This window comes from Panthera leo, chromosome E2, assembly GCF_018350215.1.
Source record: "Panthera leo isolate Ple1 chromosome E2, P.leo_Ple1_pat1.1, whole genome shotgun sequence".
In the NCBI taxonomy this organism is placed as follows: Eukaryota; Metazoa; Chordata; class Mammalia; order Carnivora; family Felidae; genus Panthera; species Panthera leo.
The window spans coordinates 21,577,960-21,595,559 of NC_056693.1; the positions used below are offsets into that span (position 1 = coordinate 21,577,960).

Genomic DNA, 17,600 nt, shown 5'->3' on the forward strand with positions numbered 1-17,600 from the left:
CTGGTGGAGGTTATGTCCTTACAGGGAAGACACATGCATAGATAGAAAGACCAAGAAACGAATAGCTAAGACGCCCTCATAAAATGCCAAACTTAACGGGGGTAAAACAGCTCTGATGGTTCATTTTATGGGCCAGCCTGACTGGGCCCAGGCCCTTGGTCTAACACTGTTCTGGGTGTCCGTGAGGGTGTTTGGATGAGATTAATCCTTGAATCAGTGGGCTCAGTAAAGCTGACGGTCCTCCCTAATGTGAGTGGGCCTCATTCAATCAGTCGAAGGCCTGAAGAGAACAAAAGGGCTGATCCTTTCCCAAATAAGAGGAAACTCCTCCTGCCTGAGTGCATAGCTGGTAGACAGTGACCTAAGTCAGGGAAAGAGTATTTGAGCTAATGAGGAAGAAGGGCCAGCTGTTCAAAAAGCAGGAAGGATATTCTAGGAACAAGGGATAGTACGTGCAAAGGCTCTGGGGTGGGAACAAGTTCAGTGTGCCCAAGGAACAGACAGAAGTGAAACATTCATGAGCACCTACGGCGTACCACTTGATGCCCAGAACTTTCTCGTGTTGAGTATTCTCCATCTGGGATGTAGCTGATACGTTCTTAATTTGATATCGTTTTAAAAAAAAAAAAATTAACTTTTATTTTTTGAGAGACAGAGACAGAGCGTGAGTGGAGGAGGGGACAGAGAGAGAGGGAGACACAGAATCTGAAGCAGGCTCCAGGCTCCGAGTTGTCAGCACAGAGCCCGACGCGGGGTTCGAACTCACGAACCGCGAGATCGTGACCTGAGCCGAAGTCGGACGCTTAACCGACGGAGCCGCCCAGGCGCCCCTAATGTGACATCATTTTTGATGTGCAGTGTATTTAGTTGTACGAAGTAAAATGCTAGAAGTAAGGCCATGGCGATTTAGATCAAATTTGTTTTGGTTTGTTGTTTTTTACAACAGGTTTATTGTTTATTTTTTGTTTTTTGTGTTTTGTTTTATTTTGTTTTTTACAACAAACAAGGTAGCCATGGATTCCTTACTTACAAACTAGTTTACGTTTAGTTAAATGAAATCTTGGAGTCATCTTGTCTCCTCTCTCTCCCCCCACATCTAACCGGCTAGGTATATGTGTTGGATTTTGCTCTTTAGAATATTCTCACACCCAGCTACTAGCTTGGGTATGTGCTGTGCCCTCCTCATGGGTCCCCTTCCATCCCAATAAACTCAGAATACTGTTTTTCCTTTTAAAACATGAGTCTCCCCATTTTATCCAAATGCAAACCAGGGCCCTTAAGGCGGTCCGCACGACTGTATGTGATCTGCCCCTGTCACTTTATGACCCAGGCTCCTACTTTTCTTCAATACCTCTTTGGCCCCACGGACCAGCTGCTGTGCTTAGAACATGTCAGACTCACTTCTGCCCCTGGGCCTTTGCACCTCTGCTTGGGACACGCTTCCCCTAGATAGCCGTGGCTCACTCTCTCACCTTCTCGAGGTCTTCGCTCAAATTTTACCTTCTCAGTGAGACCTACTTGGACCGCAATATTTAAATTACAGCTGCTCACCTCACTCCAGATCTTCTGAGCCACGTTTCTTTGTTCCGTGGAGATACTTCTGAAATACTATGTAATTGATGTGTTTATTGTGCTTTTCAGCTATTGTTTTGTCTTTCCATTAGAATTTAAAAGGACATGGATTTTTTTTTTTCCTTCCAGTTTTGCTCACTGATGGCATATGGTAGGTGCTCAAGATTTCAAGGTTCACGGAAGGAACATTTGCCTGTGCGTTTCTTGCATATGCGTGAATTTCATGTTTTGTATTTTAGACTTGTGTGAAAGTTGTAACAGAGTATCAGAGTATACACAGGAGATTTGTACTTTTGCCTCTGCTGCCTTACTACCTCCGGTGAGGGTTCACTGAAGGCTTAGTACGGGTCGGGTACTACTCTGAGTGTTGCCTGGTGTTTCTCTTTGCATTTCAAATGCATCCTGTGAGGTGGGCAGTATTTTCTCTCCCATTTTAGAGGTGAGGAAACCAAGGCATAGAAAGGCTAAAAGGCTGGCCTCCAGTCACTAAGTTGTCATTCTGTGCAGTGGAGATCCAACCTAAGAAGTCTGATTCAGACCTCTGCCCTAAATCCTGATGTGTCACTCTTCCACGGGTTTCCATGATACTAGAGCAGCTGAACTGGGAAGATGTTTTGGGTGGTCTCTGGGATTTCTGATCCTTAAACAGGGAGGAGATTCTGGGGCAATGGGACAAAGACCAGGCAAAGTTTGGGGTCCCCAGGGGACAGAGAGAAAGGCCTAGAGCAGAATGGACAGAGTTCTGGAGGCCTTCTAAGTAACGAAAGCCCTTCTGTTCTGATCCCGGTGCTTCGGCATCTTGCCTGCCCAATCCAAGCTGCCCTGTAGAAGATGTGTGGCCTCAGGTATAGCCCCCTCACACACTTGGGATAAATACCTTTCACAGACCAGCACCTCGTTCCTCTCTCTGAGCTTTAGAGAAGGAGGATGCAAGACAGACGGACAGACGGGCTCAGCCGGATGCCCGCAGGGCTCTCGAGGACCCACGCCTCCCCCACGGCTCCCCCACACCTGTCTCAGCAGCCTGCGCTCCATTTATGCAAAGCCCCTTTTCCTACCAAGTGTAAATTTTCTCATTTCGATCTGTTATACCTAAATTCCCTTTCTAAAGAATTTTTATTCTAAGACACAAGCTGATTTTTCTATTGAAGGACTCCACTGTAATTAAACTGATTGCTGAAAAAGACATCATTCTTTTTAATAAGGCAATTTGCATATTCAATAACTTAAGCCTCACTTGCTGAAAGACAGTTTGAAAGTTTGTTTGTATATTCTCTCACTCAACTGTTTTCAGATTGCCTTACCTCGTTTCCAGTAACATGGTGATAATTGAAGGAAAATACACGAGGAAATTTCCTTTAATACAAAAAAAAAATTCTTGTGTTGTTTCAAAACATGGTGCAATTAATAGGCAACAGGGATCCTGTTGCAGAACGTCATATAAAAATAAAGTATTTTGCAGGTCACTTGTAATGTCTTACTCCTAAGCTGAACTGTCCAGTCCAGCTGGACTTGGAGGGATGGGGGAGAATGTAGAGCCCAGGGAGTCGCAAAATTGCACAGGGGGGTCCACAGCGCAAGAGCAGGGTGTGGGGCCCTCTCTCCAGCTGCAGGAAGAATGGCTTGGTGAAGAGTAAAGATCAAATCTGTTATGACCGAAGGTCTGTGTCTTCCCCCGCCCAAATTCATATGTAGAAGCCCCAACCTCCAAGGTGATGGTATTTGGAAATGGGGTCTTTGGATGGTGATTAGGAGGCATTAGGTCACGAGAGTGGGGTCCCGTGATGGGATTTGTGCCCTTGTAAGGAGAGGAAGAGCTCTCTTGCTCCCTCTCTCTATCTCTCCCTCCTTCTGTCTCTCCGACAGTTGAGGACACAGGAAGACGTTGGCATTGTGCAAGCCAGGAAGACAGCTCTCACCAGAACTTGACCATGGCACCCCGACTTCACACGTCCAGCCTCCAGAACTCTGAGATGATAAATGTCTGCTTACACCTCCCAATCTCCGGTATTTTGTTACAGCGGCCAGAGCAATCCTCAGATTCGTTCCCACTCAGTGACAATGACCTTCCTCGGGGATTTGCCACTCCTGGACACGACCTGCTCCTGGCTGCCGGAACCTTCATGCCACCTTTCTCTTTGCTTGCTTGTCATTCGACTAGCCCGTACTAGCGGTGCAGATGAAAAATGGTGAGCCACCTGCCGTGGACAAGGGGCCAGCACTTCTGTGGTTCAGGAGAAGGTTTTCGTGAACAGGTTTCCCCCTGCCGTCATGGTATATGGGGCCACTACCCTGGCATGAAAACCCAGGACAAGTCTGGGGCAGCAGGCACCCCTCATAGCCAATTTGTGGATGTTTCCGCTGTCTTGGAAACTTGGCACACAGCTCCAAAGAGACATGGCCTGGTGTGGGCTCACCCTTGGTGCCAATGTGGAAGAACACGGCACGGCTGGGGACTGCTGTGGCACAGACTCAGGGGAGGCTATGGGGCCAGGGGGTTGCTTCTGCGAAGGGGCCAGAAAAGTGTTGGCTATTGTTGTTGCTTGTACACGAAGGTGTTTCCAGAATACTCGCTTACCAGTGAGGCTAGCTGGTTACCAGTGAAATTGGTCGACAGAGTCAATTTGCATAGTAAACAAAAACTCAAACTTTGTATTCCCCATCTTTGGCCCGCAAGCCGGCTGGGCACTGAAGCGGGTCTGAGGAAACAGACATGGGCCTATTGTTTTCTTTCTTTTTTAAAAAATTGTGGTACATAGGCTTAACATAAAATTTACCATTCTAATCGTTTATTTGCCAGGTTGTTTTTTTTTTTAATGTTTTATTTATTTTTAAGACAGAGAGAGACAGAGCATGAGTGGGGATGGGGCAGAGAGAGGAAGGCACAGGATCCAAAGCAGCCTCCAGGCTCCAAGCTGTCAGCACAGAGCCCGACGCGGAGCTCGAACCCACGAACTGTGAGATCATGACACGAGCCGAAGTCGGACGCTCAACCGACTGAGCCACCCGGGCGCCCCTATGTGCCAGTTTTTAATTGTGGTAAAATACACACAACGTCAAGGTTGCATTTTAACCGTTGTGAAGCGTGCAGTTCAGTGCTGGCACCTGCATTCACATTGTTATGCGAACCCCACCACCATCCACCCACAGGACTCTTTCCCTCTTGCAAAACTGAAAGTCTGTCCCCATTAGGGAATAACTCCCCCGCCCCTCCACCTGCCCTGGGGAACCGCCCTGCTGTCCCCATGCACGGGACTACTCTGGGTACCTCAAATGAGTGGAATCGTACCGTTTTTATCTTGATGTGACTGACTGACTTCTTTCACGTAGCAAAATGTCTTCGAGATTCACCCATACTGTGGCATGTGTCAGAAGTCCCTTCCTTTTTAAGACTGAGTGATATTCCTCTGTGTGTATAGACCGCATCTCGCTTCCAAACCCTGCTTTCAGTTCCTTGGGCTACATGCCCAGCGGTAGAACTGCGGGATCATACGGTAATTCTATGTGTAATATTTTGAGAACCCACCAAACCATTTGCCACAGCGGAGGCACCATTTTACATTCCCACTGGCCTTTTGGTTTGTAAGACAATCAGTTCTCTGCTTGAACAGCTAGCCTTTGCTTTCCACCCCCGGCCCCCCATGGCTGCTTGAAAGTAACATCGAGTCCCCTGGGTAGAGTAACCATCCTCCCAGCCCTGTGGCTCTCCAGTTTTTTGTTTTTTTTTTAATGTTTATTTATTTTTGAGACAGAGAGAGACAGAGCATGAACGGGGGAGGAGCAGAGAGAGAGAGGGAGACACAGAATCCGAAGCAGGCTCCAGGCTCTGAGCTGTCAGCACAGAGCCCGACGCGGGGCTCGAACTCACGGACCATGAGATCGTGACCTGGGCCGAAGTCGGACGCTTAACCGACTGAGCCACCCAGGCGCCCCTCTCCAGTTTTTAGCATTGTAAATTGTGTTTACTTTTTGGCTATGTCCTCTCGACACGCTCAAATATAAGATCGATTCTATAAAATCGTGATGGAGACTTGCCTAGAGACCCAACTTTACCGCACGCTGCCTCTTTGCTCCCTTCCGGTTCCTGCAGAAATTGCTCACTGCTGAATGTGTGATGGTTTTCGTGCCAGCAGGCTCTCCAGTCACATGTCCCACAGTGGACAGCATCGTACAGGACTCAAGGTTAGCTGGCCTAGGGCAAGGCCTGCGGATGGGATCTGTAGCATCCCAGAGCGCCCGGGTGCCCTGAGAGACATGGGGGCAACGAAAGAGATTGGGTTTTCTTTGTTAAGTGGCCTCAAAATCTAGGCTGACTCCACCCCCCATCCCTACCTACAATGTGCTAAAAAAAATGTTGAACTTTCCGATGGAAGCCATCCTTCGAGATGATTATGATAATAAGCTCCGATCTTAGGAGCTTCTGGTGTTTACAGTTGCCCAAGTGGAATTCAGGTACTTTGCTCCCTCCAATTTCCAGCTTCGGCTCCAGTTGTCTGTAATGCAATCCTGAAAGGGTGAATTTGGACAATCACAGCTTGGCCATTTTGAGCACATATGCTAGAACTAAGTCTTTTTGGCTCAGCTGTAGCTTGAATCTAATGAAAATGACAGATAATGCAGCGCTCTGTGTGCCTGCCAAAAAAGAGGATATTTCCCATGAGATAGCACCTGGTGATGCAGAAATAGACACTATAGATTTGTGATTGGCTGGTACATACACGCATTCATATCTAGTCTGTATTATCAACCACAGAAGATCACATCCTGGATAATAACAGCAACAATGGCATGCATAAAAATTACTGCAGCAAAAAGGGAAAAAAAATACCAGATCAATTATGTCAATTATGTGCTAGTCCTTTCCCCCCTCGCAGTTCCAGCCCTGAGAAAAGGTGGCATCTCTCTCTGATCTAATTATTCACGTGTTCATTCGTGGGTCCCCCCCGCCCCCTTCTGCCCTTCTCTTTCACACGCAGATATAAAGGAGCTCTCTTTTAGAAACACACCGTGAACTCAAACGTGCTTCCATACGTATGTGACTTACATTTTAGCAGTTGAATACATCAGTTACTTGCAAGTGAAGAGATCCCACCTCTTGAGTTGTGCTAAAAGGAGGCGACAGAGGGAGGGGGTACACTGAGATGACCTTACCTGAGAGCAAAAATGCCATCAGCCTCGAGAAGTGTCATAAATTAAGTTGCTATTTAAGCCCTGATTCTAGTAAAAGGGTCCAAATTTCCAAGGTGCCTTTAATGACTCTGTGCTCGGTGACAATGAAGTATTTCTTTAACAGACTGCCACCGAGAAAACATTGCAAAAAAAAAAAAAAAAACAAAAAAAACTGCACAGCTCCGGAAAGGGAGCTTGTCACCTTCCCCGTCTTTAACTTCTTTCTTCTTCCTTTTTTATTTTCCTCCTGTTTTTCCCATTTGTCATCACCCCTGTCTGTTGCTCCCTCTTTTGCCTGGCCCGTAGAGATGAAGCAGAGTGGGGCCCCGCGGCCTGTGTTCCAGTCCTGCCTGACTCGCCCCGTGACCTCGGGGGAAGCCCACGCCTCTCCCCCGCCACCCTGCACCCCGGTGATCCCGTCTTTAAAAGGGCAGTGCTTGAGTTAGATGTTCTTTCAGGTCCCTTCAAGCTCTCGGGTTTGAAGGCAAGAGTAATTTACCTAGGCTAGCTAAGGCGGAAGGTGATTTTGAAAGAGAAATACAAAATCATTAAGCAGATCAGTAAATTTGATAATGAATTGTTTCAATTAGATTCAGGTGGCAGCAGATGTTAAATTGCTTTAGCAGAACCAAGCTTAGGGGTCTGAGGTTTACTTTTCTCATTTAAATATACAGATACAAAGGGATACATCACCTTTTTAGTCCAGCTTGACAAAAAAAGCCTCTACTCTATAGACCACCCCCATCCATGAAGAACTTCTGTTGGCCTGGGAGTCGGCAGGCAGGTGAGGGGTCTGCTCCCAGCCCTACCTCCTGGCTGTTTGGGTGTGCTTTGGGTGGAGCCTTCTCTCTGTGTCTCAGCTCTCTGGTCTATAAACAGGAATGGACTCCTCTCGGGCCCTAAAATGTGTCCTGCCTCCCTTTGAATCCCTATCTTCCTTCGCCAGGCCCGTTAGACACATTTTAAACGCTGTGTGCCTGTGTTGGGCATCTAGCCTGTTTTAAAGTATGAGGCCTGCTTAGCTGCCAGACTGCGAGGTCCTGTGGGGCAGGACGGCCCCCCAATGAGGGGTGGGGACTGCAGACGGTGGGAAGGGGTGATGGAAAGTGGGCATTCCATGCCGGCACCAAACGGGCCCAAGCATCTCAGGCAGCTGGCCTGGAGAGGCTTTCTGTGAACCCCACGCTGGCAAGAGCCCCCGAGGGCCGTGCCCCTTTGGCTGGCTGTCCTCAGGGGAGGCTGGACCCGCGGTGCCGGGGAGGGGGGAGGGAAGGGCAAGCCGGCTTCAGGAGGCACCTCTCCCTCTTCTTCCTTCTTGGCTGCGTTATTCCTGGACAAACGTGGCTCCAGGGCCTGGCTCAGCCTACCCCGTCCAGGTAGCGCGCCTCCTCCCTCCCTGGCAGGCCCCGTCTCGCCAGGCGCCCTGCGACACAGTGTGTAACCAAACCCCACCGGGTCTGCTGAGCTCCTGAGGAAACTGCCTCTTTAAGAACTTATCTCATATTTTCAGAAATTGACTGAAAATTCTAAGTAATGGTGAGACATGATCACACTCACTTTCTGTAGTTAATCCTTCACGAGGGTCAGGCGCCCCTCTCTTCTCAGTGGCTCATTTGATTGTCACCTACCTTGCACAAAACCTCCCAGCCCCGAGCACTGTCTGGTGGGATGACAGGCCGTCACAGAGTGCTGTATGCCGTGCAGGAGTAACTGAATTAGAAAAACCTGCTGGCACTGTAATAAAGCGTTTAATGGACAGACAGCCTCTCTTGCCTTCCTTGGGGTAACACTAAATCCCTTTTTATTGTGGTTTGCACAGATGTTAGTGAGTTATCCATTTCTCTAATCATACTAGAAGTTGGCACATCCGTCTTAACTAAGAAGACCAGCCCACTCGCTTTTACAGAGTTCTTTTTCTAATAAACTTGTGTCAGTTTCAGGTCAGTTTTACCAATACAAATAAAATTCAAACAAATAAAAAGTATATTGTCTCATGATGAGATTTATGTAATTATGTCCCTCAGGTCACTTTAAATTTACACAGGGACTTACACCCTGCGTAACCCTTATTGCGACTCAGGGACACGCGCGCGCACGCACACACACACACACACACACACACACACACACACACGCCGAGTTGGTAGCATTGCATCCCTGCAGGTCAGGGCCAGGCCTTTGGTGCAGAGTAGCCCCTGTTTACGCCAGAGGGGTGAGCTGGCCTGGGGGTGGTCTGCTGGGGGTCTTTCAAGGGGACACAGCCCTTGAAGGAGGTCACAGGCTTTTCTTTTATTCTGGATGACTTCTTTCGTGCGAAATCGGCTCTCTCGATAGGCCAACGTTGCTCTCCTATCGTGGCTAACGGACCACCCAAAGATCGTTTGGCAAAAAAAAAAAAAAAAAAAAAAAAAAAAAAAAAAAAAAAAAAAAAAAAAAAAAAAAAAAAATTTGCAAAAGAGGGTCACGTAGCAGGAAAAAAAAAAAATGCGTCTGTTAAAGGAAGACAGGGGAAAACAAAATCCGACCCACCAAGGTGCTGGCATCTGTAACTTCTGTGGAACTAGGAAAGGTCACCTGAAGTTCAGGCCGGGATGAATAATTGCTGTGGTGAGGGGTTCCTTTTTTCCCTTCCACGGAGTTGATGGGTTCACAGCGGTAGCTGAATCTTGATAGATTGGCAGCCGCTGAAAGGCAGCGACCGGGTGCGGGGCTGCACTTTGGTTCCCCGGGGCGGAGGCTGGGCTGCCGAGGTCCCCGGGGGCCGGGTGGACGGCGGAGCCCAGGTGACCAAGCCGCCTCCGTCCCTGCACAGAACAGGATGGACACGGGCCCTGGCGTCGTCCCCGGGCCGGGCCGGGCTGGGCAGGGTGGGCTCTCCGGCACGGCCGGGGCCCAAGGCCGTCGCTCGCCTTTGTGTGCACAGAATTACTGCTCTCGGGGGCCTCCCTCTGCAAGTGAGAAGGGCTGTCTCTGCTTCCCGGTCCAATCGTCCACTTCATAAATCAAAGACGATGGGTGGTGCTTTAACCATTTGGTGTCCTGTTGGCAATGGGAGGAAGCCTCCAGCGTCGCCCCCCAGAGGGAAAGAGGAGAAAGGTGCTGGGCCACCCTAGGCGCCGCACCCAGCCCGGGGTGCCAGCTGCCAGGACGAGAGCAGAATTCCAGGTGGGCCCCGAGAGGCCCACCATCCACAACAAGGCCATGGAACCTGAGGCCCAGGGAGGGGAATGGGACTCGCCGAAGGTTCATCTAACAAGGGGGTGAAAGAGCTTAGACTGCACCGAGGGGCTCTGATTCCCAGGCTTCGGCTTCTTCATTTATTTCTTCACTCACTCACTCACTCACTCACTCCTTCATTTGGCAAATATTTACAGAGGGCCCACTGTGTGTCAAGTACCGTGTTAGGCTCTAGGGAGCCAGGAGAATGTTTGCAAAAGGGTCAAGCACTGCACTTTCACAACAGTGCTGGTAATTGTTCGCTCGGTTACTAAGTAGAGATTAAGTCTTCAATCCCACCTATCTAGATTTTTCTCCTTCTGGCAGCTCTTGTCGAGCACCTCCTGGTGCTCCTGCCCAGCAGTGGGACTTTCAGGGAGATTATAGTCTAAGTGGACAGGGAATACCAACCCTCTTATCCCCGAAGGGTGAGCCAAGCTCCTGGTCTGAGGTCCTGGGTCCCAGTGGGTCCCTGGAAGCTCTCAGGAGCAGGGGCAAAGGTGATCTCTGCCAGGGTTGACAGGCAGAGCACAGGGGCCTTCACCTGGTCTTAAGCTGGGAAGTCCGTGCAAACCACAGTCCACATTGAGACACCGAAGTGGCCTTTTAAACCCACACACTTGGGTTGTTGCTGACTGTCAACGCTGGGCCAGCCCAAGGAACTCTGGTCTGACAATGATGCTTACGTTGGGTTAAAGGTTCTATTTCCATTTGGGGAAATTTCCGGCTCTCTCCTTGCCCCTCCTCATCCCAAGCCTTGAGAGGCTGAGTAGGTGGGGCAAGATGCACACCTCACTGTTCCAACAGGTCTTATGGGGCAGTGACAGAGGCAGAGTCTAAATGAGAAGATCAGAGAATGGACAGTCATCAGGGCTATGGACACAGGTCGCCCTGATTGCTCAGGCCGAAGGGAAAGGAAGGGCTGGACCTGAAATTGTTCTGAAAGGAGCCACTGGGCTGCAGAGGTGAGAAGCTCTGACAACTATCAGGATCCCCAAGAATCAGATGGATGAAGAGCCATGGGTTTAAGCTTCCGGGGGCAAATGATGTTCCAGGTCGGTATCTAAGAGTCAATGGGCCTGACACCTTGCTCGTTGCACCCTCCCACCTGCACCCCACACTGGTCACCTTTACTGTCTTCTGGGCCATTGGCTGACCACCAGGAGGGTGTCAGGGTCAAGGGTCTGGACTGGACCCCAGCTTCTCCACTACTCGCTGTGTGTACAACCTCAGGTGGGCTTTTAATGCTCTGTGCCCTGGCTTCCTCACTGTAGTACAGGGACGATAGAAACACATTCCACTCCTAGGTCCTTTGTGTGGATTAGACACTTAGGATGGTGTCTGGTACACCTCTTGTCACACAATTAGTGGTGCTCAATAATCCCTCTAGGCTTCATCCTTTTCACCCTTGTCCCTGGGGCCATACTCATCTTTTAAAGTATCATGCAAGTAATTTTACTCCCCTGCTGCATCTGTCATGCCATGACAGAATAAAGTCGAGCTCTGAAAAGTGACATTCAAGGTCTTTCATAATGGGGCGCCATCTTTCCTGTCCAGCCTTAATGCTACCAATTCTACCTCAAACTCTGCCTTAGCTGATCTGGTTCCATCCATCCATCCACCCACCAACCCACTCATCCATCCATTCACCCATCATCCATCCATCCATCCATCCATCCATCCATCCACTCGCTCACCCACCCACTCATCCCTTCACCCACTCACCTATCCATCCATCCATCCATCCAGCCATCCATCCATCCATCCACCCATGTAATCCATCTACTCACTCACCCACCTGCTCAGTCATCCATCCATTCATTTAAACATGTGTATCATATTCTTACAGCCTGATTCTCAAGCATGCATTTGCCTACACAGAAGCTTGTCCTTTCTATACTCTCTATCTATCTATCTATCTATCTATCACCTATTGAGAGATTGCTCATGGGGAATTGACTCACATGATCGTAGAGGCTGAGAAGTCCCATGATCTGCCATCTATAAGCTGGAGACCCAGGAAAGCTGATGATATAATCCAATCTGAATCTGAAGGCCTGGGAGCCAGAAAAGCCAATGGCATAAATCCCAGTTCAAGGGCAGGAGAAGATGAAATAAGATGTCTCACCTCAAGCAGTAAGGCAGAAAAGAAGGAGACACTTTCCCCTTCCTCTGTCTTTGTATTTATTCAAGCCCTCAATGGATTGCATGATGCCTACCCACATTGGGGAGGGCTATATGTTTTACTGTCCACTGATTCCAACGCTAACCTGTCAGCCAGGAGCACTCTTACAGACACTTCCAGAAATAATGTTTAATCTGGGCACCCTCTAGCCAGTCAAATTGACAGAAAATTAACCATCATCTCTCCCCTCCTGCTGAGTCCACTTTCCTGGGCTCCATGGCTTCATGGTATCATTCTCGGCTGATGCTAGGAATACCTAAGATATGTCAGGAACCTCATTTTTCTCATCTAGTTAGTGGAAGGGACCTGCCTTTCTGGCTGCTGTGTGATTCAGTTGGGCACATAAAAGATTTAATGTAGGGCCTGGCACACCATAGGAGCTCTAAAGAAAGGGAATTGTTACTTTACTTACCAGGAGCTCCATGCCTTGGGACCTCTCCCAGTGCCAGCGGGCCTTACTTCGGCATTCCTGCCTACACCATCTTTCTGTTAGCTCGCTCTATTCAGAAAATCTTGCCTAATGTAGCATATGCAGAGTGCACTGTAGGCACTCCACAAGCATTTGGTTTGGGGATAACAAAGAGATTTTATAGCATAGGTTACCTGACCGATGGAGAGTGGCGTTAACAAGGATTTAGAGTGGCATTAACTGAGGCTTTCTCTGGCCTCAGTGGTCAAAAAATTCCATGTTCAGGAAGTGATGTGTGCCATGGGGTGGAGAGGGGAGAGGAGATCCAGCTCTCTGTGACCCTTTTGAGAAAAGCCATCGTCTACTGTCCCAGTAATCCATTCAAGTGTTTGAAGACAACTTTGGTGACCCAGGAGATGACTCTTCCCCCTCTATTTGCAAAACCATTGTGACTTATCATTTCATCTGAGAGTCAGACACTAGTTAACCACAGTCCATTCAAGAATATCCTCATAACTTCCTGAAAAAGTCTTCAATGACAACTGTACTTGAGGTCTTAAAAATCTGACCTAATGAAAATTAGATCGTTCACAGTGTTGCTTATTGCCTTTAATCCTTGCTGAGGGTCTGTTGTGGGGCAGACACCGTGCTAGGGGTGGGGGAAGAGTCGAAGAACGGAACACAGTTCGTATCTTCCAGAGGCTCACAGGAGAATGGAATCAGGTAAGCAGGGAATGATGCCAGGAGTCCCCTGATTGGCTTTACCACCTAATTATGTTTCGGCACTGCCACCAATGTGTTCCCTTTCCTTTGGACACTCAAATACGAACCAGGGACATTGACGAGACGTGTATGAAAATGATCTACAGATCTCCAGAAATAGAAACTCACGTTCGCGTCTGGCAGGGGTGGGCAAGGTCTGGCCAGGGGGCCACATTCAGACCCATCACTGATTTTTGAAAGAGTTTTATGGAAACACGGGCATGCCTGTTCTTTTGCATATTGTCTGAGGCTCGTGCCACACACCAGCAGAGTTGAGCTGTAACGGTCACCAGGCAACCTGCAAAGCCTAAACTATTTACTGTCTGGCCCTTTACAGAAAGAATTTGCCAAGCGCCGGCTAAAAAAAAAAAAAAAATAAATAAATAAATAAAAATAGCACGAGTCCAGAAATGCATCTACAGACCTGCCTAATTGGACCCTGCACATCAAGACCAAGAAGCTAGAGGCTCCGAGTGGAGAGGCAGCCCAGAGGGTGTCCAGATATTAGGAGCTGCAGATGAGGTTCCAGAAAGCGTCTCCTACTGTGCAAATGTTTCATTTGCCTAAAAGGAAGTCAAATAGAGAGCAGATTAGGAAAAGGAGAAGAATAAATGACATATAATTCCAGGTATGCGTACTCTTTAATATGTGAGGGGTTTGGGTTAAACACACTGCAGAAAACCACATCAGTGTCAGCGATCCAGAACTTAAAATCGCCAAAATAATCCAAAAATGTTCCTCTGGGGGGTATAGATGTACTTCGGTGTATGTATTCGTTCGAAGACAGACATTCACACCCATGTGGTCACCAGGGGCTTTTACGTGTCAGATGTGTGTGTGCGTGTGTGTGTCTGTGTGTGTGTGTGTGTGTGTAAGGAAATACTAAGGGGCATATAAGATAAATGTTAATTAGATTTTCGCTAACTTTGAAACTATGTGAAAAAATCTTGAACGGTAGAGATATCATTTAAGAGAGCATAAGGGGCTGGATGGGATCGATGGGAAAGGTGAGGGTGCCCAACACATTTACACACACACACATATCCGCATGTATAAAAAGATATTTAAGGTAATCGCTGGCATCTGAGCATGCACAAATATCTTAACCATAATACAGCGGTATTTAAATTATAGATCTGCGTATATATGGAGAGGTATGTGTGCAATCAAACTGTCCCTTCATTTAAGGCTCTTGGAAGTTGAAGCCTATTTCTGTCGCTGTTGGGGTACAAATCAGTCACATGTGGAACCTGACGTGACCCGTACTCAGGTACCCGTGGCAGATGTGGAGGGACAGCCCAAGAGTGGGCATCCAGGGTCACACTGAGAGGCTGAGTGAAGAAAAGGTGTCCTTTGCAGCTTGTTTGCAGAGAGGTGGGGGGGGGCAGGGAGCACAACCCTGAGCCAGTTACGTCTAGCACCGTTCACACATCTTAGGGTGCAAACTGCCATTGAAAACCTGCACAGTCCTTGGAGGGAAGTCTCCAGAATCCACTGCCTGGACCTTACTCCTACTTGTTTGGGACTTCGAGCAAATTTCTTAACCTCTTTATGCCTCAGCAGCCTGCCTTGTGATATGTAAATAATGATGGTACCTGTCTCAGGATTACTATGAAGATGAAACCAATTAATATCTAATATCTAATATCAGGGCGTGTAGTAAACCCTCAATAAACGTGAGCTGTTGTTGGTATTATTTATTCTGAGGGCGGAGGTGTGTTTCTGTCACCTTCAAGAGTGGCTTGGAGGAAAACATTTTCTCTCAATGAACATTCCCTGCCATCAGTGAACTTTAGGGTTGGCAAAGCACCTTCAGACGTTGCCTTGGAGCGATGCCATCCCAGAGAAAGAGAACGCAAGCTTCGTGTGTGACTTTAAAATTTTGTAAGCACATTAAAAAATCAGCAAGAGACAGGTGAAATTAATTTTAACAATAGATTCTACTTAGCACAATAGTGCCAGGCAAAATAAAGACCTGTTGTACAAAGATGTACAAAGCCCGTAGGGGTTGTATGTTACGTGGCAAAGGAGGATTGAGGTCTAGGTGGAATTAGATTCACGCATCAGCTGATTTTAAGATAGCGATATTATCTAGATTGTCTGGGTGGGCCCAGTGTGATCACACAGGTCCTTAAAAGTAAAGAGGGAGGCGGAAGAGAAGGTCGGAGTGACGCTGTGTGAGAAGGATCTGCCGGTGCTTGCTGGCTGGACGACGGAAGAGGAACCAAGGAACGTGGGCCACTTCTAGAAGCTGGAGAGGGTGAGGCAAGAATTCTCTCCTAGAGCCTCCAGAATGGGGAGCAGCCCTGCTGGTACCTTAGTCTTAGCCCAGTAAGACCTGTGTCGGACATTTAACCTACAGAACCGTAAGGCAATAAATTTGTGTTGTTCAAAGTCACCTCGTTAGCAGTAACTTGTTACAGCTGTGCTAGAAAGCGGATACACCGATACACCGAATATTATCATTTCAAATCAATCCGTATGACAAAGTAGGAGTGAGATATATTGCAATTTTATTGAAATCTGTCATTTATTTTACATCCAGAGCACATTTTTTTTTTGGCCTGGACACATTTCAAGTGTTCAATAGCCACGCGTGGCTCGTGGCTACCATTGTGGATGGTGCAGTCTTAGATGAGTTCCGTGGTAACCGCGTGGCGGTGTTAGTGGTGGGGAAACACAATCAGGACATTCCGAATCGTATATTTGCATAAACCTGCTAGTCCTTAGGTCAGCACTGTCACTTACAGTTAATGAGATTGTTTCCTGCCCCAGGAGAGAGAGCGCAGGACGAGACTGGGTGGCCTGTGCCTGGCTCACCGGAAACCTGTGCCCTGGCTACCGTACCCTCCTCCTGGGAGCATAATTCTGTCATGCCTGTTCCAAGTCCACCTAAGAGAAGAATAAAGCATTCTCTTCGTGTAACTTGAGATTCCTTTCAAGGCTGTCTTTCCTCCTGGGGCCTCACATATGCAATTCGGATTTATGAGCTAGGTTGACACCCTTCCGGTCCATTCGGGCCACTTCTGTGGGCTTCTGTCCGTAGTCACATATTTTTGCGCGTAACTCACGCTAATGTCGTCGTAACGCATCGTGCTGCCATCTGCCCTTTCCTTTCAGCGTCGTCTTCCCTCTCTGGCCAAGGTGAGCTCTACGGCTCTGTTTAAAAAGGATCAGCACACTTTTTCTGAAAAAGGCCAGGTAGTAAATATTTTGGGCTTCGCAGGACATGTAGTCGTCTAGCGCAAAAGCAGTCATCGACCATATGTGAATATTTGTCGTAAAAAACGCATGAGTGAATGGGTATAATTTTCAATAAAGCTTTATTTACAAAAACAGGTGGCAAACAAGATCTGGCCTGCCGCCTACAGTCTGCTTGCTTCTACTCTAGTACAACCATTTTAGGTGCCGAATAGTATTCCATTCTTTGAATACAGCAACATTTTTGTTTTTTATCTACCACACTATTGACATTAAGTAGCTTGTCATTATTTCCCCGTATTACAAGCATGCCCATAATGCACCATTCATATGGGTCTTCCTGTGGATCTATACGAAAGCTTCTCTAAATTAAATTCCTACATGAAAATTGCTGAGTTAGAGTGTCTGCACAGCTTTAAAAAATTTTTTTTGATGTTTATTTATGTTTGAGAGACAGAGCATGAACGGGGGAGGGGCATAGAGAGAGGGAGACACAGAATCTGAAGCAGGCTCCAGGCTCCGAGCCGTCAGCACAGAGCCCGACGCTGGGGCTCGAACTCATGAACTGTGAGATCATGACCTGAGCGAAGTCGGACGCTTAACCAACTGAGCCACCCAGGCGCCCCTGCATAGCTTTGATTCGACACCTACAGCCAGAATGCTCTCTGAAATGGTTGTACCAGTTCAGCACTCTGCTGCGAGGCAGGAAAGTGGCTTTTCTCCCTTCGCAGCCCCCCTCTGCTTCTTGCTTACAGGGGAGGGCAACGCTACAGGTTAAGACTAAAAGAAGGGACCAAGGTTGGCTGCTTGTGCTAAGCCATAACGCTTATTCAAAGAACGAACTTTTATTTCATCACATCTTATTAGGCTTACCCCACAAAACAATATTGCACTTTATCTTATAAAAAAAAAAAGGGGAAAAAAAAAGGAAATCTATGAACCAGTTGGCTTTGACACCGACGACCCCAGGAATGATTTTGCAATGCAGGAAATCAATTTCCTAGACTTATAACATCATTTCTAGAGGTGTGATCACCAGAAAAGATGGTGTTCCCATAAAGATCTTTGTATTTCTGCAGGTGGATA

General features: G+C 47.9%; 1 long non-coding RNA gene across 1 annotated transcript; it reads left to right on the forward strand.

Moving 5' to 3' along the window:
• The first annotated feature begins 13,049 nt into the window (after positions 1-13,049).
• On the forward strand, positions 13,050-14,672 carry LOC122208698. Its single transcript, XR_006197329.1, has 3 exons — positions 13,050-13,274; positions 13,651-13,941; positions 14,502-14,672. It is a non-coding gene; the product is annotated as an uncharacterized LOC122208698 (long non-coding RNA).
• The last annotated feature ends 2,928 nt before the right edge of the window (positions 14,673-17,600 follow it).